This window comes from Podarcis muralis, chromosome 14, assembly GCF_964188315.1.
Source record: "Podarcis muralis chromosome 14, rPodMur119.hap1.1, whole genome shotgun sequence".
NCBI classification, from domain to species: domain Eukaryota; kingdom Metazoa; phylum Chordata; class Lepidosauria; order Squamata; family Lacertidae; genus Podarcis; species Podarcis muralis.
In genome coordinates, this window is record NC_135668.1 from 5,926,776 (window position 1) to 5,953,491 (window position 26,716).

Sequence of the window (26,716 nt, forward strand, 5' to 3'; positions counted from 1 at the left end):
TTAAAACATGGCCTTCTGTTTTAATTTGCCCTAAATTTCAGTAATGTGTTAATTTAGAGGGGAAATTTATTTATCATTGTTCAGTGTGCTGATGCCTTTTAAATAGTTTCGCAAATAAAATAGAGGCATAACAATATCAATTTTGAGTGGTAAGAGCATAAAGTAGCCAAATTATTTTGCACTGTGTTGTGTTGTAAATCTTGAGGGCATGCCTAACACAGATTAATGTACAGTTCTTAAGTTATCTACGGCTGCAGTTTTATTGACATGGACCTCTTCCAATCAGATACAAACAGGCACAGCCACTTTGTATGGTCTCATCAAATAAGAAAAAGATAGGAATGGTGGTTGGACTCAGTTCAATTTTACACTGGCTCACGTACTGTTTTCTTAACAATCACATCCTAAAGTGAAGAGGAAGAAGTTGTTTCACCAGGGACATCTCCAGGATCAAAGAATTTTTCCAAGCCCAAAGGCATCTGGTCCAAATAATGTATCACATTCCAGCCATTAATACAGCCAGACTTGTCAGAAATGCAACAGAAACCATTAATCTCTTAGGAAGGTGCAGCAAATGTTCTTCAAATGCACAGAACCAATCTGGGGCTTGTTGAAGAAAAGAACTGCCCCTGCACAGGATTTTGCAACCAAACAAAGCTTCTCTCTTCCTTGGAATTATTTTGACATTCCAGAAACCTGTCCACTTTGCAAAACAGATATATCATCCCTGGGACAGCAGCCAGGGGCAGACTTTGGTAGTCTTTCGTAATGGCGCCCTGTGCGAAGCCAAAATTGGGTGCCCCCAAATGGATCTTTTCCATTATGGGTCTTCTTGATTTTGTGCCCCCCACAGCTTGGCACACTGGGGGGGACGGACTGCCCATACCACCCTAAATCTGGCATTGCAGCAACATGCCCCTGATCGGCAGGTGGCAGCTTATTCCTCATAAATTAGTTGGAACAAATTGCTTCCTCTACTGTCAAGTAATGCGCCTGAACACTTTGGAGGCCAATAATGCAACTCCCAGGATCTTCTGGCACTAAAAACTGTCAGCTGCAATTTAGGAAGTGGGAGGCAAGAAACACTTTTGATGTTCTCTGCCTAGCAGGACAACACATCCACTGTTTCATACTATGCCAAATTTGATGGAGGGGAGAAGAAAAAACCCTTTCACCTGGAAAGTCTGAATTCAGGCCAAGGAAGTCACAGGCTGCCTTTTTGTAAGCTGATTGCATTTGATGCAACAGCTGGGTTTTGTAAATGTTTGAGAAGGTGGCACCCTCCGGCTGGTGAGAGGGGAGGGCAGAGCAATGGCCCGGAACCAGTTTTGAACCTTAAATTTAAAGAGAGTAGAGAGTTCTGATGGAGCTGACTAGAAACCGGTACAAGCTTAGGGGCTCTGGGAATCTAACGCAGGCTTGCGGGCTCTGGGAATCCTATCTTTTTGCAAGCTCACTAGCTGTAAATAATACAAAGACACTTCAGTTTCCACTGTTCTCTCGGCGCCAAAGAAAACAAAACCCTGGACCTTCTCACCACTCAGGAAACGAGGGCTAACAATCCAAAACAGGTGGATGTAGCAAGATCTAAAGCAGGGCAGGGGGACCTTTTTCAGGCCACATTGGCAACCTTTTAGGAGCGACACGCCAGTGGTGTGTGGGGCTAGAGGCAGAAGCGGGTGCAGCAACAATATTGCCCATTTCTTTACAGGAAAAGTCAGAGCGTTCCCACATGCGGATGGCCACATCCCTCCATCCAGGTAAGCACCAGGCACAATCACAGTGCGAAGAAACATTCTATCCAGACAAAGGCACTTGAGGAGGACGCAGAGAAGCCCTACGCAGAGGTGTAGCAAGGAGCATAACTCTGAGGGCCAGGCAGAGAAGTCTGGAGGGCCACATCCAAGGTTCCTCGCCCTCTGATCAAGCAACTGCATTTCTCCACATGAACCTCATTGGCAGTTAAGATTTCCCTCAGAGGTTTCTCCAGGTGCTCAGAGGTCTGCCAGGTGGGAAACTGGAGAAGGCCTGCCATGACACTCCCTCCCATGGTCTGTCCACCTGGCACCTTTTTGTTAAGGAGCCAAGCCAAGGCTATACCAACATTCCCTACCTAATTTGGTACCTTCCAGATATTTTGGACTATGGCTCCCATCTACCCCAACCAGTGCAGTCCAAAACATCTGAAGGGCTCCAGGTTGGGGGAAGCTGCTCTGTACTGCTCTCTAAGCCATCCACTGGCATTCCAGTGGCCCATAAGGGTATTCACTCTCTGTTATTGTGACGGGAGTTTCTGCCAGCTTCTGGTATATTTTACTGATTCTGCTGCTGCTCTTGCATTTTATTCATATTATTAGCAACAATATTTGGATATGTCAATAATTAGAATATGAATCATTATTATTTTTTATTAACCATATTTGAAGAAAAGTGGATATAAATCCATAAATAAACTAAAAAGATTGACACTCTAAGGGAGGTGAAGAATATATTCTACTAGTTCTGGAGACACTTTGAATAACCAGTAACTGGCACTGACTTGCATTATGGCCAAAAGGTATCATTTTTTTAATCCCCGAATCTAGCAAGGAAGTCTCTGGCTCATCTTCCAAACAGAAAGAACTTCCTTTCTCCCCAGGTCAGTCCGGGCACCACATCAGTCAGGCCGACCCAAACCAACCCAGCTACTACTTTGCTGGCTGGAAAACTGCAGGCCAGAAGGAACATCACACAGCGGCTGCACTGGGAGCACTGTTTGCTCCTGGAACTGCTTATATGTAGAAAAAACTTGTGCAAGATGGAGCATTTAAGTAGCTCTTAAAAATCTGTTTTATCAGCTGCTCGCTTGGGATCAGCTGTGTCAGAATCAGCATTCAAATCCAATTTTCTCAAGTACTGAAACCCAGCTGCGAATGTTTCAGAGGCCCTGTTGCAGGCAGCCAACATCTTAAAAAGAGAGGGAAGGAGGATGCAGTTACAGTTCTTTCCTTACATTTTTCTACCTGACTGAATGGATTTAGAAAACGGGGGGGGGGGGGGGATCCATTGCTGTCCCAAAAGCAAAGAACAAAAATAGGCTGCTTGGGGGAAAATAGCTTCTTAGGCAAAGTTTCAGCTGCTTCACACGGTACTTCTGGGGAGAGGTATTTGGGGAAAGAACACCACAGAGGAGAGTGGGGAACAGGATGGTGCAGAATGAGATCCCTTGGCCAGTCCATTTATGTGATTCACTGTCACAAATCTTGGAGATGGCTGGAAGGGAAGGAGATGGGGCCAGCCCAAGAGGTTTTGCCACTGCAGGCAGAATGCCCCACTGCCCCTGTCCTTGATGCCCAGGCCCTTCCTTTGCACTCATCCCTGCCATTGCAACTGGCCTACAGCTGTGCCCTGAGTGCTGCCATAAGGCAGCACTGAGGGTGCAGCAGCAGCAGCAGCAGTGAGGGGAATGGTGCTGTGCCAGCAGCCTGGGTGAAGCCATTCTCCAAAGGAAACATCAGCTGCCCCAGATATGCACCTGCCCTGCCTTTTTTCCTCTCCAGGGCTCAACTCTGCTGTACAACCTGAGCCTGGGACTTGGTGGCCACCAAAGCAGGGCTGTAGCCACTGTTCCCCACCACCACCACAGCTCTGGCCGAAGGCGGGAACTGCAGCCTGGGACACCTCTTTCCGCTGAGAGGCTAGAGCAGGTCAGGGGATGCTCCTCCTGAACCCCCAGATAAGCTCCCAGGTTGGGCCTGTTGAACATGGGAGATTCTGTTCCCAGAGACAACTTGACACATTCTGATGCCTCCTTCAGGCCATCATAAAAATGAAACAACTGGACAATTTGCAGCTCTTTTAATGGGGCTTCTGCAAGCGCTGCCTGAGGCAAGCAAACCACCTTGCCTTGGAGACTCCAGGTGTGTCCTGCCTTGGCCCACGCTGCCCGGACTCTGTCTCCACTTGCAGACCTCCAACATAGCAGGAGCCATCGCCAAGAGCCAGGAGGCAGTTTTATTCTACATACTGTACATTTCTTTTTTCTGGTCTGTATATGTACAAATATCTCACTGCCACCTTCCAAAATGACAAGAGGCAATGGAATTCTTTACAGTACTTCAAAAAGGCCACCAAAGCAATGTTCTAAGCCCATCGCCTGGCCGTACCAGTTTCCTCACGGCCGCCTCTCCTCTGGCCCTGTGGTGACCAACCAGTGTTGGATTTACTCTATGACTGAAAATTATTTTATTTATCCTTCCCTTTTAAAATAGGAAACACTTCAGAACAAGCGGTCTTTGGCAGGCAACTATGGGGAGGGGGGTGCTCTTATTCCAGGCCCAGCTGTTGGATGAGGGAGACAGAGAAACCGAGGAACTGAAGTGTCGTATCAGATCACACAAACAGGAAAATGGACCACTAGGTTTGTAAGTACAGGCGGAATGAAGACATGAGCAGACGGCCAATTCATGCTCACTTCTTCAGCATCAAAGGGCAAAAAAAGAGAACCTGGCAAGGTCCATTTGTATTTCTGCCAAAATGGCTCCCACCAAAAGGCGCACAAGGGGCCCCTTCAGAAATGGAGACTGGCTATTAACAATTATTAATTGCTAGGATATGAAGTTGCTGCCCTATACTCAGAGCAACACTGTTTGTTCCGTGGCAGATGTGCCTCTCAAGGGGGTGGGGTGTCCCTCATGAAATGCAGCTGTGAGAGGCTGTCATTGCAAATAGATGAGCAGGGGGCTAATAACTTCAGCGGTCTGATTTTCCAGTAAAAATTGCCTCTCCAAAATACTTTGCTACCACTTGGGGTGGGCAAAGATGGACAAGGGAGGGCAGTTTTCATCAGAAAAATGGGCTGTGTGGAAAGGGTTAAGGACCCCTCCCCCTTTAATAGAGTCATAGCCATTTGTGGCTTCTTTTCCTTGAAAGAATCACCCTCTTACCAGCTAGCTATGGATCTGAAGGGACCAAATCAATGATTGGAGGGTTTGGGATATAGTTTTCAAAGAGCTCCAAGGATCTGCACAGGACCCCATCCCTCACAGCCTCTCCTGCAAAGACAGAATGCCACACTTGGGACAGTAAATTATCCCTAAATATAGCAAGACTTCCTGTTTGGCAAGGTTTAATGTCTTCCCTTCCAACTTACTAGAAGGAAGATACAGCAAAGCCCAAATGAACTGCAGATGTTGCCCTTGTAGCGGCTCTGAGGTGTCTTCCAGGTTCTTTTCTACTGTTCTTCTATTAGGAAGACCTAACCAGTGGCGTAGCGTGGGTTGTCAGCACCCGGGGCAAGGCAAGTAATTTGCGCCCCCTAACCCGTGGATTTGCGCCCCCTAACCTGTGGATTTGCCCTAACCCCAGATGTTGCGCGCGGTGCGGCCGGCCCGCCCTGCACCCCCCACGCTACGCCACTGGACCTAACAGATCCCACTATACAGTCCCTCCCTGGCCGATCTGCCGAGTCTATTAATGAGAGAGTTTAGCATTATATACCTGTGATTTACAGCTGTATCCGTGCACTGGCATGCGAAGGGGGGCAGGGGAGCATACCTCCCCGGGCACCATTTGGGGAAAGGGTGCTATCGCGGCTGCCCCCCCCCCCCCCGGACACACGCTGCATGCCTCACAACCCCAGCCACGCACCACGCCCCCGTGGGCAACGTGCCACGCCCCCCCCTGTTTTCCGCTCCAGGGGCTGCAGCATGTTGCTCCACCACTGTATCCATGTATATTTTTATTAGTATTATTAATTGTTATACAGCATTTAAATGGAGAAATAAAGAGTTTCATTAGAAGAAACTCATGGGCTTTGGGAGACCACGTGTCTTCTGTAGAATTTCCAGCTTGACTCTGGCCAGTGCTGAGCCAGAGGCAATTTATGTCAAACCACCCTGTACCAGACCCCACAGAACCCTACAGAAAATTGCCACATCCTGTACTTGTTGCTGAGCCCTGCCCAGGTTCCTCCCACACAGAGGCATGCACTGCACTCCCAGGAATGTGATCTGTTCTCTCTACAAATGAACTTCAATCGCATTCTGATCTTTCGCAACTTATGCAAGCAGGTCTTTCCAGGCAGCAGGTCAGACTGGAGAGGCAGCCGGCACCAGACTCAAGCTTCTCCAGAGCAATCCCGAAATGACTGTAAAGTCCAACCCACCCCTAAAGGGAACCTAAATGCAAAACAAGAAATGCACTATCAGCTCTGTGGCCAACGATCAAAGAGCTCCATGCTGAAGACATCCACTTCAGCACTGCTTAAATTGTTTGAATTTTCCTGGACTCCCTGGCTGCAGCCTCAAGCAGCTCCCACCCAAATAAACTTTTGCTGCTGTTTTCACTCTGGTCATCAGCTCTTGGAGAAGGGGCAGAGCTGAGCAGTGGAGCATCTGCTTTGCATGCAAAAGGTCTCAAGTTCAATCCCTGGCATGGCATTCCTAGGCAGAACCGGGGGAAAGAATCCTGCCTGAAACCCTGGGGAGCCACTCCCAGCTTGTTAGCTTAGGCAGCACTGAACTAGCTGGGCCAGCGGCCTGACTCAGTGTCAGGCTGCTTCCTATACTTCTACCTGGCTGGTCCCCTGAGCCTGCCTGTCTTCAGCCCTTGCCTCCTTCTGTGACATGAACTGGCAGGACGCAGAGGAAGGGGAACAGGATCCTGGCAAGGGCTGTAGCCACGACTGGTACACACCAAGGCAAGCAGTAGATGGGGAACAGGAGCTTGGGGACTTAGAAGGTACGCACAGGACATGGCAAGGGGGCAGCTGACAGTTCACAGAAGCCAGGGGAGGGGGGGCATATCAGCAAAACCAGAGACAGCCCCGTCTCCACAGACATGGCGGGCTCTGAGGCGCTGGGAACAGCGGGAAGGGCGCTCTAGGAAACTGCGGCAGGCAAGGGAACACAGCCCAGCTCACTAGTGGACCAGGTGGGGATCACAGGGATCAGTAGGTCTAGGAGAAAGTTTGTAGTCACACAGCTGGATTAGGTGAGGATCACATGCCTTGTCGAGTGCAGAGACACAGTTGCTCAGCTAGAGCAAACCCAGATGTGTCAAAATTGGAAGGAGAAAAGGGAAGCAAGACAGAGAATCTGTGTCTGCTCAGCTTTCCACGTTGATGGACCACGGCTTGGCTGCTTCAGAAGCTCCACTGGACTGTGACTTTGGGACTGACCACAGGTTTTCTGACAGCAGGTTTTCTGACCCTGGATCTGCTGCAGAGGCGGGAGCCTGGCCTGACTGACTTTGGACTTGGCCTGGTCTTTGACCTCTTGGACTGTCTCACTACCCTTGGGAACTGTGTACACCAGCGGGACTCACCTCCATGTAAGTTGGGGTTCAGGACATTCTGCTTCTAAGTTCCTTTTCCCCTCAAACCTGTTGTCTAGCCCAGTTCAAGCAATCTGGTTCACCCTTTGTATATGCTCCACATTCTTGCACTGTCCCTTCCTGTCATGCTGTGTTAAGTCAGGAAGTCTTTAAGTAACCATGGATTCCCACTGAACCTAAACCTAGAGACTGGTTGCCATGTTTGGAAGAAGCCAGGGTCTTAAACTAACTTCAAATCATGGACTGAGGTCTTGGCTTGGTCTGAGTCTAATACAGTTTTCCAGTTTGGAATGAGCAGGAAACGAAGCTTAACTAAAGACTTTCAGGCTTAATCACAGCACACTGGGGAGGGAAGAGACTGTATGTGCAGGCACAAAGCTCGTTCATTGTTTGAGTTTACTAGGTTAAAATATGGCTGTCCAAAGTTGGTCTCTTTCTGGCCCATCTCATTTGCTTCCTTTTCCCCAGGTAGCCAGGCTGATTTCTCTAGTCCAGCCTCCATTGTGGTAAAGCTCCCCAGGAATTTCAAAAAATGCAAACATGGCTGGACTCGAAACAAAAGCAGAAAATCCAATTCTAGTGAATATAGAGTAACTGTATTTTTAATTACACCAATCATTGGGTTGGAAACAACCTTGCCAGTTCACCAACATACAATTTCCACAGTATTCTTATAATGGTTATTTATATTGAATCCTGATATAATTATTACGTTGGTTTACAGCAGGGGTGGCCAGCTCCCAAGAGACTGCCATCTATTCACAGAGTTAAAAACTGGCAATGATCTACCCACTTTTCAGGGGTTCAGGTCAAGGCTGTTGAGCTTTTCTTAGGAACGAAAGCCCTGTTTTGGGGGGTTCAGGGCAAAAATATTGAGCTTTTTTTAGGGGAGCCAAAGTTGTTGAGCTTCTTGGGGGGAGCCAGTGATCTACCACAGACGTCCAGTGATCTACCGGTGTATCACAATCTACCTGTTGGACATGCCTGGTTTACAAGAAAAATTCACCACCTCCTCACAATCCTAGATCTCCTGGCCTCCAAAAAGCAAATGAACATTTTCTTCCTGCAGTTTAGAATTAATTCACAGGATGTAAGGATGGCTACAAGCTTCGATTGAGTTTTGTTCTTGGTTTTGTTTGTTTAGAAAAAGGAGTAGACCAATTAACACCGGAGAAGAGGTCCACCAATGGCTACTAGATTCTTGGGTACTAAATCTTAGCAGGTTAGTTGTAAATTTGGAATTCAGAAGTTCATCATGACAGCCCCATAGGAAAATCCAAAAATGAATCGCTGATCAGTTACTGTACCCCACCAAAGAGGAGCAGTATGCAACACAATACCCAGTTTACTGGAATCAGCTTGACTATCCATAGTTTCCTTGAGTCAGTTTGTCCTTACTTCATAGATTCAGCTTTCTAAAACACATTCGGCTTTAGCAACTCCAGCCAGTTGAAATACAACCTCTAGCTCTGAATCAGAAATGAAAGCAATCTTGCAAAGAAGGGTTACCATTTTTAATGGCTAGCATGAAGTAGGAACTTCTTCTTGCTAGCCGCTTCAATGGTAACACTTCAGAGAAAAGGAGGGAAATATCTCTGCTTATTTTCCTTATTCTCTTTCCTCTATGCTAATATGGCACAGACACAGTAAAACCCAAAAGCTTCAGTATCAGCTAATTCACTTGCCACAGCTGCACCTGCTCTGAAAAAGGTCCCAGAATTGCACAAACCCACATTCAACTCCATTACTGAATCTCAAGAGGCTAGCAATGTCTGTTTGAAGTCGCTGCTCTCGAAGGAGTAGACACAATTCGCTATCCCTCCAAACTGAACCTGAACAGGTCCCGTTCAGACCCAGCAGAAAGAAATGTCTATATACCTATCATTGGTGTCTGCATGAGTCTCACATTTGGAATGTCAGGTATGAGCCATTTTGGCACTGCATTCCAGATTCTGAGAACAGGAGAGGCAGATTAGTGAACACTGGCAGCAGAACCAAGTACAAGAATCATCCATCTTCCTCTGGAAAAAAATGAGCATGCTCAACAAACTACTCAAATGAGAACCTCAGGTCCAAAAGAGCAATGCTCCTTTCACAAAAGAGATCCAATTGCCATGTTAGAAGCCAGGGCTCCCTTCCTGACTCTGCTGCGAAGCCACACGATGCAGCCCTTGGACCTTGGACCTGTAACCATCCTTGTCTCTCCTCCAGGAAAACAGAGAGCCCTTAAACCACAAAATCTAAAGCAGCACACCATCACCTGCTGCAGAGAATATTCCTTTAGGCTAATGGGCTACAAGAAGCTTCATTAAGGAATATTAATCCATCTCCCAACATTTAGCTTTCAGCAAATGAAAGGCTAGACTAAGGAAAGACAGCAGGCAGGTAGATATTAATGCATACATTATCACTTCTTAAATATTAATATTCCATTGTGGAATGCCTTCCCAGGGGAGACACGCCTGACACCCGGGTTACTCAGTTTCTGGCACCAGTTTAAGCTTCTCATTTGCCTAAACATTTTGGTGATGGTTTTAATTAGACTGCAAATGACTAGTTTGGGGGCTGAAAGTATTGCTTTTTACACTGTGTCTTTTAGGTGGTTTTTATCATTACCCACATGAGAATAAGTGTCCAAAATAACATTTTTAAAAGAGCAGGCAATTCATTTTTATAAGAAGCCAGCAGTGAGTCTGCCTTACCACTTTGCACGAGAAGATTGCATGTGGCTTTCTCAAATAGTCTGATCTGTTTCCAGGTATGGAGTCTCTGTTTTGCCAGTCTAAGGCTGCTGGCTGGAACTGATGAGAAAGGTAAAGGGACCCCTGACCATTAGGCCATCGTGGACAACTCTGGGGTTGCGGCGCTCATCTCGCTCTATAGGCCGAGGGAGCCGGCGTACAGCTTCTGGGTCATGTGGCCAGCATGACTAAGCAGCTTCTGGCGAACCAAAGCAGCACACAGAAATGCCGTTTACCTTCCCACTGGAGCAGTACCTATTTATCTACTTGCACTGGTGTGCTTTCAAACTGCTAGGTTGGCAGGAGCAGGGACCGAGCAACAGGAGCTCACCCCGTTGCGGGGATTTGAACCGCTGACCTTCTGATCGGCAAGTCCTAGGCTCTGTGGTTTAACCCACAGCACCACCGGTGTCCCTGGAACTGATGAAAGCTGTAGTCCAAAACTTCTGGAGGGCTTCAGGCTGGGAAAAAGCTGGTCTAAAAGGCACAATTAACAGGTAAGGCCCCGTTTCCTCTTTTTCCTCCTCGGTGTTTTCTTGCCCCAAACTAGACTATGGTAGAAACATGTGATTCACTTTTTGGAGTTCTTTCTTGAACATCAAAGCAGCCTTTGTGGAAACAATGGCAAAGCAACGATGGTTGAGCTACCATTGAGAGCCAGGAGCCTTCGGTGCCTCTAAATGCAGTTTGCACTTTCAAGCACAATAGCTGGTTTGTGTCCAAATATCTGATAACAACCAGCCCTTTTCTCCACAGGAGGCTCTGGCTTGTTTTACTAAGTTTTCCTTCAGCCGAGACTCCAGAAAACCTTGTGTCTCCGTAAGGCGGGAGACTCCCAACAAGATAATTACTGCTCTGTTTCAATACGGCAGGCATCCCAGATGGATTTCTGATGCAACTGCATTTAAAAGGAAAAAATGCTTTAAAATGCAGTTAAAACATAAGAAAGACGCTAGGGCGCTCCACTTGCTTAGGACCCAGCTCCATGGCTGGGAGGTGGGAAGGGGCCACAGCCTTCAGTCACCCCCCCCCCTCTCAGATGTGGTCCCCCTCCAAAGATGCCACTTGGAAGCAGTTCCCACCCTGCCATGGACTGTATGAGCTGGGCCCCATTCATGTGCTCCTCATGGGAGTTTGTGTGGTGCATAACCAGTGCAAGCTGGCATCATCTCATGCAAGGCGGGTGCCCCATAGGGAGGCCTCCTAGGCAGTGGCCTCATTTGCACAATTACATACACTCAACTCATTCACTTGCTACTCTACCATCCCTATCAAAACCCAATTATAAACAGGAGTGCTTCTCTCTCCCTCCCCCAGCCGCTTTCTGTGTCATGTATGCCTGCCTTCTTGGATGCTTTTGCTGCCCTCCCAGCATTATTACAGTCCTTGCTTCCTTAATTATCATTCCATTCTCTGGGAAACTGGCCTCCGACCAGAGTCTCCTTTTTAACTCATTCCTCCGGGCAGTCAGATGTTTAAATATGCAGCCAAGGCTGCGTTAAGCACAAAGAGACCCAAGGAAAAATGACATCACCCGGGGGGCTCAGGCCTGCAGAAGCCGCTGCTGCATCCAACCCCAGCAGCAACTGCTTCCCCACCCCTGAAACTCCCAGTGTACTCTTGGGGGCCAACCCTGAAGAAGAAGCAACACTCTTCCCCTGCCAATGAACAACCTGCAAGGGAGAAAGAGTTGCAGCTGAACCCTGGACGGCGGCTGCCAGTCAGCATCACCAACCCTAAAATGGTCTGGCAGTGCCTAAGGCTGTTGCTTCCTCCGTTCCTCTATGGGGTGGGGGTTGTGTATGGTCTGCCTGGGTGAGTTCATGTGTGCTTTAGGTGTGGTGAGTGGGTTTGTGTGTGTGCCTGCAAATGGCATGCAACCCTCAGAACGTTGGCCAACCTTCAATGCAGGCTTTGGGGCAGAGAAAGTTAGTCACACCCAGACTTCACCCTGGACCTGCCTCCTTCATACGTGATGGCTTCCTCGTCACACTTCGCATCAGTCTTTGTCCTCTCCAGTTCTGTCCAATAGTTCTCCATCCACTTTCATTTCAAATCTTTCCAGGTCACATTCTACACAGATATATATATATATCGTATTTTTCGCTCTATAGGACACACTTTTTCTCCTCCAAAAATTAAGGGGAAATGTGTGTGCGTCCTATGGAGCAAATGCAGGTTCCTTGGCTTCAGCGATAGCAACGCGAAGCCTCCGAAATGCAGAGGGAGTGCTCCCTCCGCGCTCTGGAGGCTTCGTGTTGCTTTCACTGAAGCCTGGAGAGTCTTGCTCTCCCGGCTTCAGCAAAAGGAACCCAAAGCCTGTGGAGCGCAGTGGAAACTCGCGCTGCACTCCGAAGGCTTCAGGGATAGCCGCCTGAAGCCAGGAGAGCAAGACTCTCCTGGCTTCAGCAGAGAGGGAGAGCTGTGCAGCGACCCTTCAGCCAAGTGGGAGGAGAAATGGAAGGGGCTCCATTTCTCCTGCTGCTTCGCTGAAGGGGCGCTGAGCAGAGAGGGGGAGAATTTTTGTTTATTGTTCTCCCCCTCTAAAACAAGGTGCGTCCTATGGTCCGGTGCGTCCTATAGAGCGAAAAATACGGTATATAAAGTAAATTTATTCTCCTCATCCATGGGTCTTCCTTTTATAAAACGTCGGTTATATCAGTGTTTCCCAATCCATAGGTCACAACCAGCAAAATGGTTGCAGGCTTTATAAGCAGCAAGCCCAGGGCTTTTTCTGGGGGGACGCAGGAGGACGCATACCCTAAACATTTTGTGAATCTAAGTTTGGCCTCATTGAGGGGCAGTATTTTAATATGAGTAGGAAAATGAGAGTACCCCTAAAAAAATTTTTTTTAGAAAAAACACACTGAGCAAACCCAAAATAAATACTGCTTATCACCCTAAACTGCTTTGATGAATACCTTTCAACTTTTTGTTAAGTTCTCATTTTATAATGCTGTTTTGACACTTGTAACTGAACGTCAGAAAGGCTTACATTTTAACACTTTGGGACCTGCCCTGATCCAGTGATGGGCCACCACAAGGTGCTCACGAAGGAAGTCACCCCCAGTGACCACCACAGCTCACCTCCAATGTGCATCAGAGGCAATTTGCAACCATCACTCAAAAGACCTCCCTGCACAAGCACCCTGTGGCAAACCATTACTGTATTTGCTGCCAAGGTTAGTCAATAGTTAATCCGGGGGTGATTTGAAGTTCATTATATTTGCTAATGTAGCCGTGCGTTTTTAGAATAATTCTTTATAGCTTATTAAGTACAATTCTGCAATCAGATGGTTCTTACATTCCCATGAACAAAACCAAATAACTCTGTAAGTGCTATAAATAGTCCAGCAAACTCCACTTTAATAAGTGTTAAGCAGATTTTTTGCCAGGTTGCCTCAAGTAATGTTAGAGAATGGGAAAAGTTGCAGTTGAAATACACAAAACTGACTGCTGCCAAAGGCCTGTGGTCCAAACCCCATGTGACAATAAACCAATGGGTCACCATAATAAGCATTGTGGGTTACCATACCAAAAGGGTCGGGAACCACTGTGTTATGCCAAATTTATCTTGCACCCAAGGCTTCCATCCGTTATATTGCTTCCCAGTTAGTTTGGCGCTGTGGTCTAAACCACTGAGCCTAGCGCTTGCTGATCAGAAGCTCGGCGGTTCGAATCCCCGTGACGGGGTGAGCTCCCGTTGCTCGGTCCCTGCTCCTGCCAACCTAGCAGTTCGAAAACACATCAAAGTGCAAGTAGATAAGTAGGTACCGCTCTGGCGGGAAGGTAAACGGCATTTCCGTGCGCTGCTCTGGTTCGCCAGAAGCGGCTTAGTCATGCTGGCCACATGACCCAGAAAAACGTCTGCGGACAACGCTGGCTCCCTCAGCCAGTAAAGCGAGATGAGTGCCACAACCCCAGAGTCGTTTGCGACTGGACTTAACTGTCAGGAGTCCTTTACCTTTATCTAGTTTGTTAGTTTGTTGTTGGTCTCCCTCCATTATCTGCCACTTAACTTCACTTTCTGAATTGCATCCACTGTAAACATAGTACCGGAGACAAAGATCACCTGACAAGCCTCTGTGCGCATTTTGGCTTTCGGTTCAGCTTCCTGTTTTGTTTTAACAATGTACGTATTCTTCTTCTGTCATCATAGCCTGCTCCTGTCAATAAATGCTCTGTAACTTAGTTGGCTAGGGCTGATGCAGGAGGGCACCAGTTTGGCAAAGGCTGTGACCGTATTTCTGAAGTGTGGTTTATTCTATTTATTAACAACCCTGTCAATATTTGCCTAATTTTGAGGGAGAGGTACTAACAGGTGTACTTTTAAGTCTCTGCCTGCTTGTTTTAGGAGTTGAGCTGGGATTGTCTATATCCCTGCTTGTTCATTTTTCAGTTCTTCTAATGCTGTCTGATTCCTAGCAAAGAATGCACAGACATTGTCTTCTCTCTGTCACATTTTACCTATTTTTCTTTTCTGCTCATTGTCTGAAAGCTTTTTTACGGAATAGTTTCTTTAAATATTGCTACCATTATATTTCTTGTAAATTGTGCCATCTTCAGCCAAATTAGAAATTATTCAAGGAAGTCAGAATGGTAGTGGTAAGAGGACCTGTAATTTGTCTAGTTGGTGAAAGCTTTTTTAAATATTTCTCATTGTCTGTTCAAGTTTGTAAGTATGTGGATGTAGATGCTGAGAATCTTCTTTCATCCTTGAGCTTGATAAGGCCTTTCTGGAGCCCTATTTTGTTGCAATGTATGGCATTTTGTATTATATTCTGTTGTTTTAATCTGCTGTTCACTACTTTGGGGAGCTTTGGACTGGAAAGCAGTATATTGCAGTCATAATGGTATTTCTCAACGACTCTCCTCTTATTCCGATTGGTTAGTTCTGGGCTACAGTGGTACCTCGCAAGACGAATGCCTCGCAAGACGGAAAACTCGCAAGACGAAAGGGTTTTTGGTTTTTTGAGTTGCTTCGCAAGACGATTTTCCCTATGGGCTTGCTTCGCAAGACGGAAACGTCTTGCAAGTTTGTTTCCTTTTTCTTAAAACCGTTAATACAGTTGCGACTTGACTTCGAGGAGCAACTCATAGCACGCGGTGTGGTAGCCTTTTTTGAGGTTTTTGAAGACTTTGGTGATTTTTGAAGCTTTTCCAAAACTTTTCCGAAACCGTGCTTCGCAAGACGAAAAAAATCGCAAGACGAAAAAACTCTCGGAACGAATTAATTTCGTCTTGCGAGGCATCACTGTATTATGTCAATGGAACCTGGGTCATTTGTGAGATTTTAATGTTGCTAATAATATCATCATTGTGAATAATAGTGATACTTAGCATGGAAACAGTACTTTTGAGTGTTCAAAGTATTTAACAAACATGATATCTTCGTGTGACCATTAACAACAACTGTGTAAAGAAACAAAATAAAAAAAATTCTTCCAGTAGCACCTTAGACACCAACTAAGTTTGTTATTGGTATGAGCTTTTGTGTGCATGCACACTTCTTCAGAAAGTTAACACTATCCTATATTGCAGTTAACACTATCCTATATTGCAGATCTGGAGGGAGGGAGGGTTAAGGCATGGGTAGGCAAACTAAGGCCCGGGGGCCAGATCCAGCCCAATCGCCTTCTAAATCCGGCCCGCGGACGGTCCAGGAATCAGCAGGTTTTTACATGAGCAGAATGTGTCCTTTTATTTAAAATGCATCTCTGGATTATTTGTGGGACATAGGAATCCATTCATTCCCCCCCAAAAAAGAATATAGTCCGGCCCCCCACAAGGTCTGAGGGACAGTGGACCAGCCCCCTGCTGAAAAAGTTTGCTGACCCCTGGGCTTAAGGCTAGCTGGGGAGCGTATAGAGCAGCCCTAGGCAAACTCTGGCCCTCCAGATGTTTGGGACTACAATTCCCATCATCCCTAGATAACAGGACCAGTGGTCAGGGATGATGGGAATTGTAGTCCCAAACATCTGGAGGGCCAGAGTTTGCCTATGCCTGGTATAGAGGAGTTGACATTCAAACTGAATACCTTGTTTGCATTTCTGTCTTTTAGTCACCGCTGTTGCTTACAACCCGGAAAATCCTGACAACTTACATGAGCAGTTTGTAAATATTTATACTGAAGGCAAATTATCTCCAATTTTTATGGTAAAGTAAATTTTAACCAATATACATTCCATTCCTGCTAGAGCAGAATAAACTCTTACTTCCAGGAATATCGCAACAACCCTTTCCTTGCAAGTTCTAAAGTCTTCCCTCTGAATCACGGCCGGCATGCAGATCCCGAGAACATCAGGAGAATCAGGAAACTGCTCTAAACTGCTGGGCAAAGCCCTGCAGGCCACCTCTAGCCAACCCAGGCATACAATGCGGGGTTTACTTAGAGGAGGGTGGTTGCAAGCATGTAGCATGCAGACAAACAAGCCTTTGAACAAAGTCAACTTCCGCTGTCCCACTTTATTTGTTTTCCTCTCTAAAATTTGCCAGAAGAGCCTTTGGACTTTCAGTGCAACACTATCCATCAAAAGCAAAAGATCGCCGACACACTGGGTCCACAGTTCAGTGCCTACAAGCTGTTGGTCAGCAAGAGCCAGGCACCTCCCCCCCCCCTACAAAATAAAGAATCAGACAGATTGGGGGGGGGGGTGCCAGCAGCTTTCTGAGCTCCTGTCTAGCCAAAGAGCTCAATTATCTGTGCATCACTTCAGGGCCTGACAGAGGTGTGCTGTTTTCCACAAGCCTGGGAGGGGGGGTGCTGGGAGGGATAGGTTCAGTTCAGCACAGGGTAGTTATTTGACTCTCCCCCCCACACACACACCTCCCCTTTTCCTGTTTTGAACTCTTCCCCCCAACCCAGCTGTTATCAGCCACTGGGGGAGCTTGTTAATTGGGGAAATGGCAGAGTGAAAGGGTTCACCTCCTCCAGCGTCAGTCCTACCATTGGGTAGGGTGAGCCTGTAGCCTCAGGCAGCAGGTACTGCTTGGAGGGTGGCAGAACCCCACCCCTTCTGGGTTCCCTAAGGCAGCCTGCTCACCTCAGATATTGTGGTGAATAAAAGCTTCACCTGCCCGTCTGGTAGGATTCTGCATGTGGGATGGGGTGAGCCCCATGTGCTCCTCCACTGGCCCTGGATTCCCCCCCCCCCAGCTCAGGTGATCTCGTCTACTGGGGAAGGACAACAGCTTCTTTCAAGTCAAAAGATCCTATAAACCAGCCTTTCTCAACTTGTGGGTCCCCAGATATTGTTAAACTACAACTCGCATCACCCCTAGCTAGCAAGGCCAGAGCTCAGGGATGATGGGAGTTGTAGTCCAACAACATCTGGGGACCCACAGGTTGACAGACACCCATTTTTCATGGTGCAAAGTTTGAAAGAATTCCCATGAAAATCTATACATATCCCTACCTATCACAGAGAAGACTTTCAGCCTAGCTTTCCAAGCAGGAGGATCATTTTCTATCTGTGGGGATAATTCCTTTGAGGGAGCACAGAGTTCCTTCTCCGAGGCTCAGATCCTAGATTGCTGCTATTAGTGGTGCCCCAAACCAACCCACTGGGCCAGGCAGCCTCCATCCCATCTCTGCTCTTCCTCATCCTGGGGCAAACTCTGCAATCTTCCAGTTAAAGGTAAAGGTAAAGGTACCCCTGCCCCTACGGGCCAGTCTTGCCAGACTCTAGGGTTGTGCGCTCATCTCACTCTATAGGCTGGGAGCCAGCGCTGTCCGCAGACACTTCCAGGTCACGTGGCCAGCGTGACAAGCTGCATCTGGCGAGCCAGCGCAGCACACGGAACGCCGTTTACCTTCCCGCTGGTAAGCGGTCCCTATTTATCTACTTGCACCCAGGGGTGCTTTCGAACTGCTAGGTTGGCAGGCGCTGGGACCGAGCAGCGGGAGCGCACCCCACCGCGGGGATTCGAACTGCCGACCATGCGATCGGCAAGTCCTAGGCACTGAGGTTTTACCCACAGCACCACCCGCGTCCAATCTTCCAGTTAGCAAATATTAATGATCGTATTTTGCATTTTTGTTGCATTTCTGGAGGGTTCAGAGCACTCTGTCCCAGCAACATGTACACTTGTCTCTGAACGACTTCCAAACCTCATTTGAGCCAGTTCACACACTCCAGAGCGCTGGGGGTTTTGAGGAGGGTGGGGATCCTTTGCCAGCACCAGTAAAGAGGCAGGAGGGTGGATTTCCGTGCCTTTCAAACTTCTGTTCTCCAAGGGCACTTTTGGCTCCCAGCAGCTGTTGGGTAAACAACTCTTGCCGTACAGCAAAGGGGCCAGAGGGAGGGATCCAAAAGGAGGGCTTCCTGGAGCAGGCAAGTCGCTGCGCCCTTGGAGCAGCTCCACAAACAATTCACCTTCATGCATGACAACACTCCAGCCAAGCTAACTTTTTTTGTGGGGGGAGCTTTCTATTCCATACTCTGGTAAGGAAGAGGTGGAATCAAAGAGGAAGAGAAGAATAGCATAGCATTGGGGGGGGTGTAAGCCCACCTCCCACCAAAGCAGCACCTGCTCCAGACCAGCTGTACCTGATGCAGGTAAGTAGGAGTCGTGGTGACAACCGTCAGCTGGAATACCCTTCCCCACAAAGGGGCTAGGAGAAGTGAACCAAAGAAATTGAGCTGGTCAAAAGCTGCCTTTCTGGAAAAGATGGGTATTTTCAAATAATCAGAATGGATATTTATCGTCCTCGTTATCCACCGAGAGCAGCACCCGCACCTCACGACAGCCCTCTGGGACAGGTCAGGCCACCAAGGGCTTGATTCCCATTTGTACAAGAACCACAATTTATTCTTGTTGCCATTAATGAGAGGGAAACAGAAGGAAAGAAGGGGAGGTGTTATATCAGTTAACAGTTCTGTGGGCAGAACCACCTTAGTTATCAGTTCTGTGGGCAGACACTGGACGCTCCTGATTTGATTCACTGGTAAGCATCATATTCCAGACCACAGAAGAGGTCATCTAGCTACTTGAGGCACCCTTCATCCCTTCCAGGTGATAGATTAAATTTGTGTTTAATGTGGAAATTTCAGATTCTTTAAATAGGAGACACGGGGATCTCCTGAGCAGGATTGGGATTACGGTGTGCAGAGAGATGAAACTTTTCCCTATTTTTCTGCCAAATCTCTCTCTCTCTCTCTCTCTCTCTCTCACACACACACACACACACACACACACACACACACACACACAACTAGCCCCAAGACAGAAGCCTCTACTGGAGCCCAAACAAACTCTCCCTAGGAATTTTGGAAGGAGAAAGAGGCAATCGTTGGGCTACCCTCCAGACCCCAACTGTAATCTAAGCCTACTGCAGAGTTTGGTTTTGTCCCAGGGTCCTTTCGGACTCTGGTCTCCTCCAAGGTTCCAGCAGGGCTGCAAGGGGCCCAGCTGGAAAACCAATGACTGACCCCTGAGTCACTGTAGTGCCTGACTACCTAGAGAAAAACCTGGAGATGGAAACATCTGTGCTCTGACATCACTTCCATGTGGGAGAGACAATGGAGAAGCAGCCAAGAGTGGCTCACAGTGAAAGTTGGACAGAACAGGCTCTCCAGGGGAGGGGGCAAGGGTCACAGGTACAAAACAATGGCACAAGGAAGAGTTTCCCCAACTACAGCTACCAGCTTTTTCTTTTTTCCTTTTGCAAGGGGTGAGCCAAAGTTTTCTTCTTGTTTCCCTTCTGAGTTACATTCACCCAGACCTCCCTCCCAGCCTGGCCCCCCCTTTCTCAGCACACAGGACATGCCAGAGTACAAGTGTGAATTAAAAACAAACTTTGCACTCATTATTTCTGGTGCCATCCTCCAGGAGCTCCCACTTGACCAGCCCTCCCCCACACCTCCAGAGTGTCTCAGGATCTTGAAGATCTTGATGGATCTTCTATAGTGCAGGTGTGTACATCCAGTAGCTCACAAAAAGCCAACACTGCAATAATTAAATGAATCTAGAAGCCAAGGAGATGATGCAGCTGTCTCTGCTTTTGCAGCAAACACCGGAGCTTGAAGGAATGATGCTTTAACATGCTAATGTGTAGTAAGGTTTCAGCTACTTGTCAAAGTTTAACATTAATGTTAAATGTTAATGCTGGGTTAGCAAATCAACACACACACACCCCACACACACATTTCTGCAATCAAGCATGTTGTGCCCAGTTTTTATAAACTTTCTGCCACTGAGTTTGAAAAGCCCAAGACAATAGCACTAGCTCAGCCTGGTTCTATGGCCTTTTCAGCCCAACCCCTAAGGAAGGTGGAGAACAGTTCTTCTCATGCTAGACTAAGATGGAAAGGAAGTGCCCTCCAATTCTCTGACTAGCAGCAACAGAGGGCTTGCCAGGGGAGCACCTCCTGGCAGCCTAGGTAAAGGTAAAGGGACCCCTGACCGTTAGGTCCAGTCATGACTGACTCTGGGGTTGTGGTGCTCATCTCGCTTTATTGGCCGAGGGAGCCGGCGTACAGCTTCCGGGTCATGTGGCCAGCATGACTAAGCCGCTTCTGGCGAACCAGAGCAGCGCACAGAAACGCCATTTACTTTCCCGCCGGAGCAGTACCTATTTATCTACTTGTCCCAGGGATTCGAACCATCGACTTTCTGATCAGCAAGCCCAAGAGGCTCAGTAGTTTAGACCATAGCGCCACCCGCGTGGTCTAAATCCACTACAAGCAGCAACAGAGGGCTTGCCAGGGGAGCACCTCCTGACAGCCTAACCCACAGCAATTTAATTATTTGCAAGTCTCAATTTTTGCTGCTCAAAGTCAACACACACACAGACTTTTCTCCTTAATACTACAGCCTCAGACAAAAGATGGACAGGATTTGCTCCCCAAAGCCCTATGCATGTTTTTACAGGAGTTCTGAAAGAGATCTGCTTTCCTTTCCATCTGCTACCCTAACATTGTGATATGACAGGTCAGTTCAAACCCTGCCAACATTTCCATCCTGAGACCCAAAAATGTCAGGCCTTTTCCAACATCAGGTGGCTTAACTGCAGCCCTTTCTCACATGTGAGGTTTCTTTCAAGGCCTGCTTATCAAACAAGCATACATTAAAGAAATCAAAACTCCAGGAGAAACAACATAGCTATATCTGCTTTTCCACAAGCAAATGTGGACAAATGTTTCCACCTTACATTGTTCTATGATCAGGGAGAGGGAAGATGAACCAAGGCCAGAGTGACCCACTGGGCTCAAGACACACAACCCTGTGAAATTATGTGGGTGGGTGATCTTGGGTAAGTTGCTGTTTTTCAGCCTATCCTACCTTACAGGGTTGTTGTGAAGACATAATGGGTGCTGTGGGTGGGTGTGGGGAACCTGTAAGCTCCTTGGAGAAAAGCATAGTAATGTAGTAGAAGAAATAAAGCAAAATATACCAGAACCTGTTTTTCTGAAGCAGGAATGGGGAACTTTTATCCAGCTGGAGGGCTGCATTGCTTTATGGGGAACCTTCTGGCAGCTGCATATCAGGGCAATTTGGCAGGACCAGATAGCAATGGACGTAACTCTTTCTTTCCTGCAAGAGGCCACATTCCAGCCATGCAAAAGTGTGGTTTTTTTTGCTACACACACAAACACTCCTGGGTCCAGGCAAGCAAGTGGTATTACCATAAATCAAGGACACATTCCAGCCAGGCAAAATGACCTAAGGAAGGTGCAAAGCAGTGCTAGAGACTGGTGTGAAATACCCCCTCCCCAGACCAGCTGCACAGCCTCCAGGTAAACCAGCAAATCCAGAAAGAACCAAGGACTTGTTTTATGTGTCGCAGAATAGCCTTAGAGATCACTGCACTCATCATCGCCTCACAGCTGAACAAGAAATGCTTCTGGTTACAGTGGAAAGGCAAACACAAACATGTCCTGAATCCTAGCCTTACACATTCATTCATTTATTTGCATGCATAACATGCATCTCAACCCAATATGAGTTATTCAGACAAAAGAGACATTAATGGTGGTGTCAAAATCTCATCAGGAAAATAAAGTTTCCTTCCTTTTCCTCAGCGTGCCCAACCCAAAACAGTCCCACGTCTGCTGCCAGAGCCAGCACAACGGACAGGAGTCCTGTTCTTTCCACACGCAGCCCCAAGACATTTTAGTCTCCAGTCTCAACTTTTAACCAACCCCTTGCCGCCTCCAAGTTCTAGCCTAACAGTATGCAAACACCCAAAGGTCCCTCTGCAGTTGATGCAAGACAAAAATAGGGCTGGGGACCATGTCTCCTCCCAAGTGCACAGACATCAACATGAGGAAACCATACAATTCACTCTGTTCTCAGACCCCTTCCTTCAAATAGGACCATTTGGCATATCCTCCAAAAATTAAAACGGACAATCAGCACAAAGAGCAATGGTTTAAAAGACAGTAGTAACATTATTTAAATTAAAAGGAGAACAACCCACAGAAGTACAGGCAACTTAAAAAGGGAAACAGGACACACACACAAAGGAAATGTCCTGGCCAATCTCCACTCAGGAGTCTGGACATATTACTGGTTTTTTTTATTTTTCAGATGTTTATGTCACTGTTTGGCTGAAGAGGATGGCACAGATGAGAATCGAGACGGAAACTTACCACAAAGCCAATAAGCCATTAACAACCTCAACAAAGCAACAATAAAAATAAAAATACATAATCTTAAAGTCAGCAGTTGGAGACTGACACCAGCAAACTCTTTAGCAGCCCTCCAAAGCCTGAGGACGAGAAGGGCAGTTTTACTCTCTTTCAGTGGCTTCAGCCCTGCCCTGCCCTGGAATTCCTCCCCAGCAGAGTAGACATGTAAGGGGTTGTACAGTCAAAGACCCAAGAGATTGCCCAGATGGGAAGGCACCAGCATCAAGGAGCCCTGCTCAATACTGTGCCAAACAGAACTGGGAAGAACATTCAGAGTTGCAGGGCTTCCTCAACACTCACGTTACCAGAAAGGATGCTCTCCACATTACACACAGATCCTACAGATTGCATTCAACCCAAGATGTCTACAGCTCAAGAGTCAGCCTAAGATATTTTTCTGTCTGAGATGCCATGCCTTGGTCCGTGCAGCACAGTCATGGCAGCAACTCTCCAGGGTTCCAGAGGTGCAACATCCCCAGCCCTACCGGGATTTAACCTGGGGCCTTCTGCACTGCTGAGCTATGACGGTCCTTTCCCGATACAGCTACTGCTCAGAATGAAATGAGTGAAGTTTCCCCAAAGCATGGGACAAAGCAGCCCCACAACAGACAAGGAAAAAGGACAGGGAGGTTTAAACCTGCTGTCCTAGGCTGATGTTGCAACAAGGGAAGAGGGTGGACAGATGGTTCTAGCAGCCCATCATGAAAAGTCAGGAATAGAGTGGTGGAAAAACAATAGTGAAAACCTGAACAGTGTGGATGGTGAACATGCTGCTGACCTGAACCTGTTTGGTTCTTCATTCGTCTCCCTCCCTCTGCTGTCAGTCAACAATGGGATGCTCACCCCTCTTGTCTCCTTCTCTCTTGGAACAGCGCTTAAGCATCACGCTTAACAGGAAGGTCGCTTCCAGACAACTTCTTTGCACAAAGTTTGTGGGTATTTACTGAGCGTTTATTCTGATTTGTTTGAGAGGAAGTTTGACAATGTCGTGCCAAGAAAATGTTACCCCAAACTTTCCAGTGCATCGTTATCCTTATTGTAAGAAGTCTGATTTGGGAGAGAATAGAGCTTGTTGTGCAAAAACTCCAAATTTAATAGTGCCTGTATTTGGCAATATTCAATTGAATCCCACCCCAAAATAGTGACTGTCTGAGAGCTCCCAAAGTTGTTTAAGAAACTTAATTTTACCTTCCCTACCAGCTACAGATGTGTGGCCCGTCATTAAACTGTCTACCTCTCTGCTTATCCCAGATGACATCAACAGACATTGTACAAAAATTGAAGTTCTCTGTGACACATCAACCACCCCAGAACCAGCGCACTGTTTTATCATCCCTGGCTCTACAAATGGCCAGAGGAGCAGACATACCATCAGGGAAAATGCCTCTTTATAGAGGACAAACCTTTCAATGGTCTGAGGGGAGCGAGAGACTCCAAAAAGAATTTTAAAAAATAGAAAATAATAATGGGACTATTGGGAAAAATATCACTGACTGTAGCAAACCAAGCGTCAGCTGATGCTGCTCCACATGTCTCCAAGCAGATCAGGGTTCACAAACATTTTTGGACCAGTGGGCATATTTCAAATTTTGAGAACGTGCTGTGGGCGCCAGTCATAAAATGGCTGTCATTGGTGCATGGCATAACACAACATGGTTGCCATAGGGCAGCCAAGCATAACACAAAATTAGACAGTGGAGTCATGGTGGGGCTTTCCCCATAACTGTATTTTGTTACTAGAAAAGGTTTAACCAGCTGAATTTATGTTAAAGGCAAGAAAATTCTTCCCCTCAGTGCCAACCCTAAACCAAAGCTTAGGCTGCCCCATTAAACACAAGGAGACTTACTTCTCAGTAGAGAGGTGCAGTATACTATTTTACTGTACAGGGAATTCTTAATGAGTGCCTGGTCTTTCGCTCCTGCACAGCGGGAGTCATGCCTAAGCCTCTTTGCAAAGTTTTCACATCCACCCACATTTATTGTGCAGTAGTAGCATTTGCGGAAATTAACTTCTAGGGACTATCTGATCTCAGATGAACCCACCGCAAGGAAAGAAGTATCCTGATTGCTAAGGACAAACTACAGAGGTTCCAAGGACTAGAAAATAAGATAGAAGAAGGAAAAAATAAAGGGAAGGGCAAATAATGAAAGATGATTGTGTCCAGTGAATTCACTGAAGAGTGTGGAGGAGAGAAGCCCTTCTTGCACAGGATCCTAACCCACCCTAAGCTTCTCTCCTCCTTTTCCTCCTCCAGTGTCACCGGCCTCCCGCTGCTCCAGGGTTCCAGAAGCCCATGAATCCATGGGCCGTAACAGACAAATGTCAGAGAAGCAGAACAGCCTAATGGGCGCAAGAACATGATTCCCCACTCACAGAGACGCCTTTGCCCAATGCTGAGATGTCCAAACAGCATCCATTCATGTAGAAAATGAAAAATCAATAAAAACAAACAAACAGCATCCATTTGCTGGGAGGCACTTGAGGACCTCTGATGGAAAGCAGCGTTGCCACAAGGCCTGACCCTTGTGGATTTTGGGAGACTGTCTGACCCTCAGGGCACAGTAGGAATGTAAGAAGAGCCTGCTGGATCAGGCCATCTAGTGCAGCGTCCTGCTCTCCCAGTGGCCAACCAGATGCTTGTGGAAGTGCCCAAACAGGCCACGAGGGCAACTCTTCCCTCTTGTGGATCCTGGTAACTGGCATTACTAACAGAGGCGCAACAAAGCCGCCTGGGCCAGCAGCTGCTGATAGCCTTGCCCTCAACCAATCTGCCTAAACCCCTTTGAAAGTCATCCAAGCTGGGGCCCACCACTGCCTCAAGTGGGAGCAGGGACCATAGCTCAACTATGCACCAATCTACTTCAGCCTTCCCCAACTTGGGGGAGGGGGAGTGACCAGATGTTGCTGGGCTCCTTTGGCTGTGCTACCTCTGGCTGGTGGGAGTTGAAGTCTGGCAACATCTGGAGGCTGAGCTACCCTAATTTATTTAGCTGCCATGCCTCATAATTTTAAACATGTAGTAATTCTGCCCTTCCTGCTAGTAGGCAGTGAAATCCTAAAGTGGCGTTTATTCTGACAAGGCAAGAGAGGAGGGGGAGAGGCCAGCTGGGGAATGATCCTACAAGAAAGCGTCCGAGTGGTATCTGGATGCTGGGAAGCTTTAGTCTGGGGGCAGGGCAGGCCTCGGCCAAGATGTTGGTACCGCAGGTGGCAAATCCAAGCGGGACTCAGAGAGGAGATGGAAACCCCGAGGGCAAACTCCCCTTTAAATGAATGGGAACTGTGAAAGACAGCAGAGCCTCCCGGTGGATCGGTCCCTCCACTATATCCTGGCTATGCGGGATTCCCGTGGCCTCACCTGGACAGGGCAGCTCCCCTCCGGGGGTCCAGAGACCCTCCTCTTCCTCCCGGGAAGCTGCAGCTGCAAGGGGCGCCGCGCAAGCTTCGGGGCCGCGCAGGGCTCTTCCGACGGCGCCGAGCCCTTCGCGGAGGCTGCGTCGCCCGTACTTCAGAAAGCGGTGCGCGAAGTCTCCCCGCAGCGGCCAGCCGGCCCCGGAGCACGTGCAGAGCGCCGATTCCCCCTGGGCGAGCCCGGCCGGCCGTCCAGTCGGCGACAGCGCCGGCGCCGCGCTCCTTCCTCCCCGCGAGCGCCCCGTCGAGGGAGGCTGGTCCTCCGAGCCAGGCACGGCCGAGCGCGACTGCCCGCCTCCTCCCGGCCATCGGGGGAGGGACCCAGGACGGGGAGCCACCCCGGGCGGAGGCGGAGTCGCGCAGGGGAAAGGCCGCCCGCGCTCTCCGCGGCCCTCTGCACATGCTCGACGGCGCCCGAAACCAGATCCAGAGAAGCTGAGAAAGAGGCTCCGCGAGCATGTGCAGAGCGCCCGCCTGCCCGCCGGGACTGCGCGAGGGAGCCAGCAGGCAGCCGGGCGGAGGCAGGAGGCGCCCGGGACCCCGCTTCCTTCTGGAGGGGAGATGGCGCTTGCCCAGCCCAAGGCAAAGTGGAGGAAGAGAGTTTCTTCCCGGGTCTC

At 48.1% G+C, this 26,716-nt stretch overlaps 1 protein-coding gene across 2 annotated transcripts in view; it reads right to left on the reverse strand.

Annotated features, from left to right (window-relative positions):
- The window catches only part of CGNL1 (cingulin like 1), a 76,937-nt gene extending 50,560 nt beyond the window's left edge, over positions 1-26,377 (reverse strand). For both annotated transcript variants that reach the window (XM_077918998.1, XM_077918997.1), the window contains exon 1: positions 26,047-26,377. The gene's annotated coding sequence lies outside the window, so the exon portion shown is untranslated. The remainder of the gene's footprint in view (positions 1-26,046) is intronic.
- Positions 26,378-26,716: the final 339 nt, after the last annotated feature.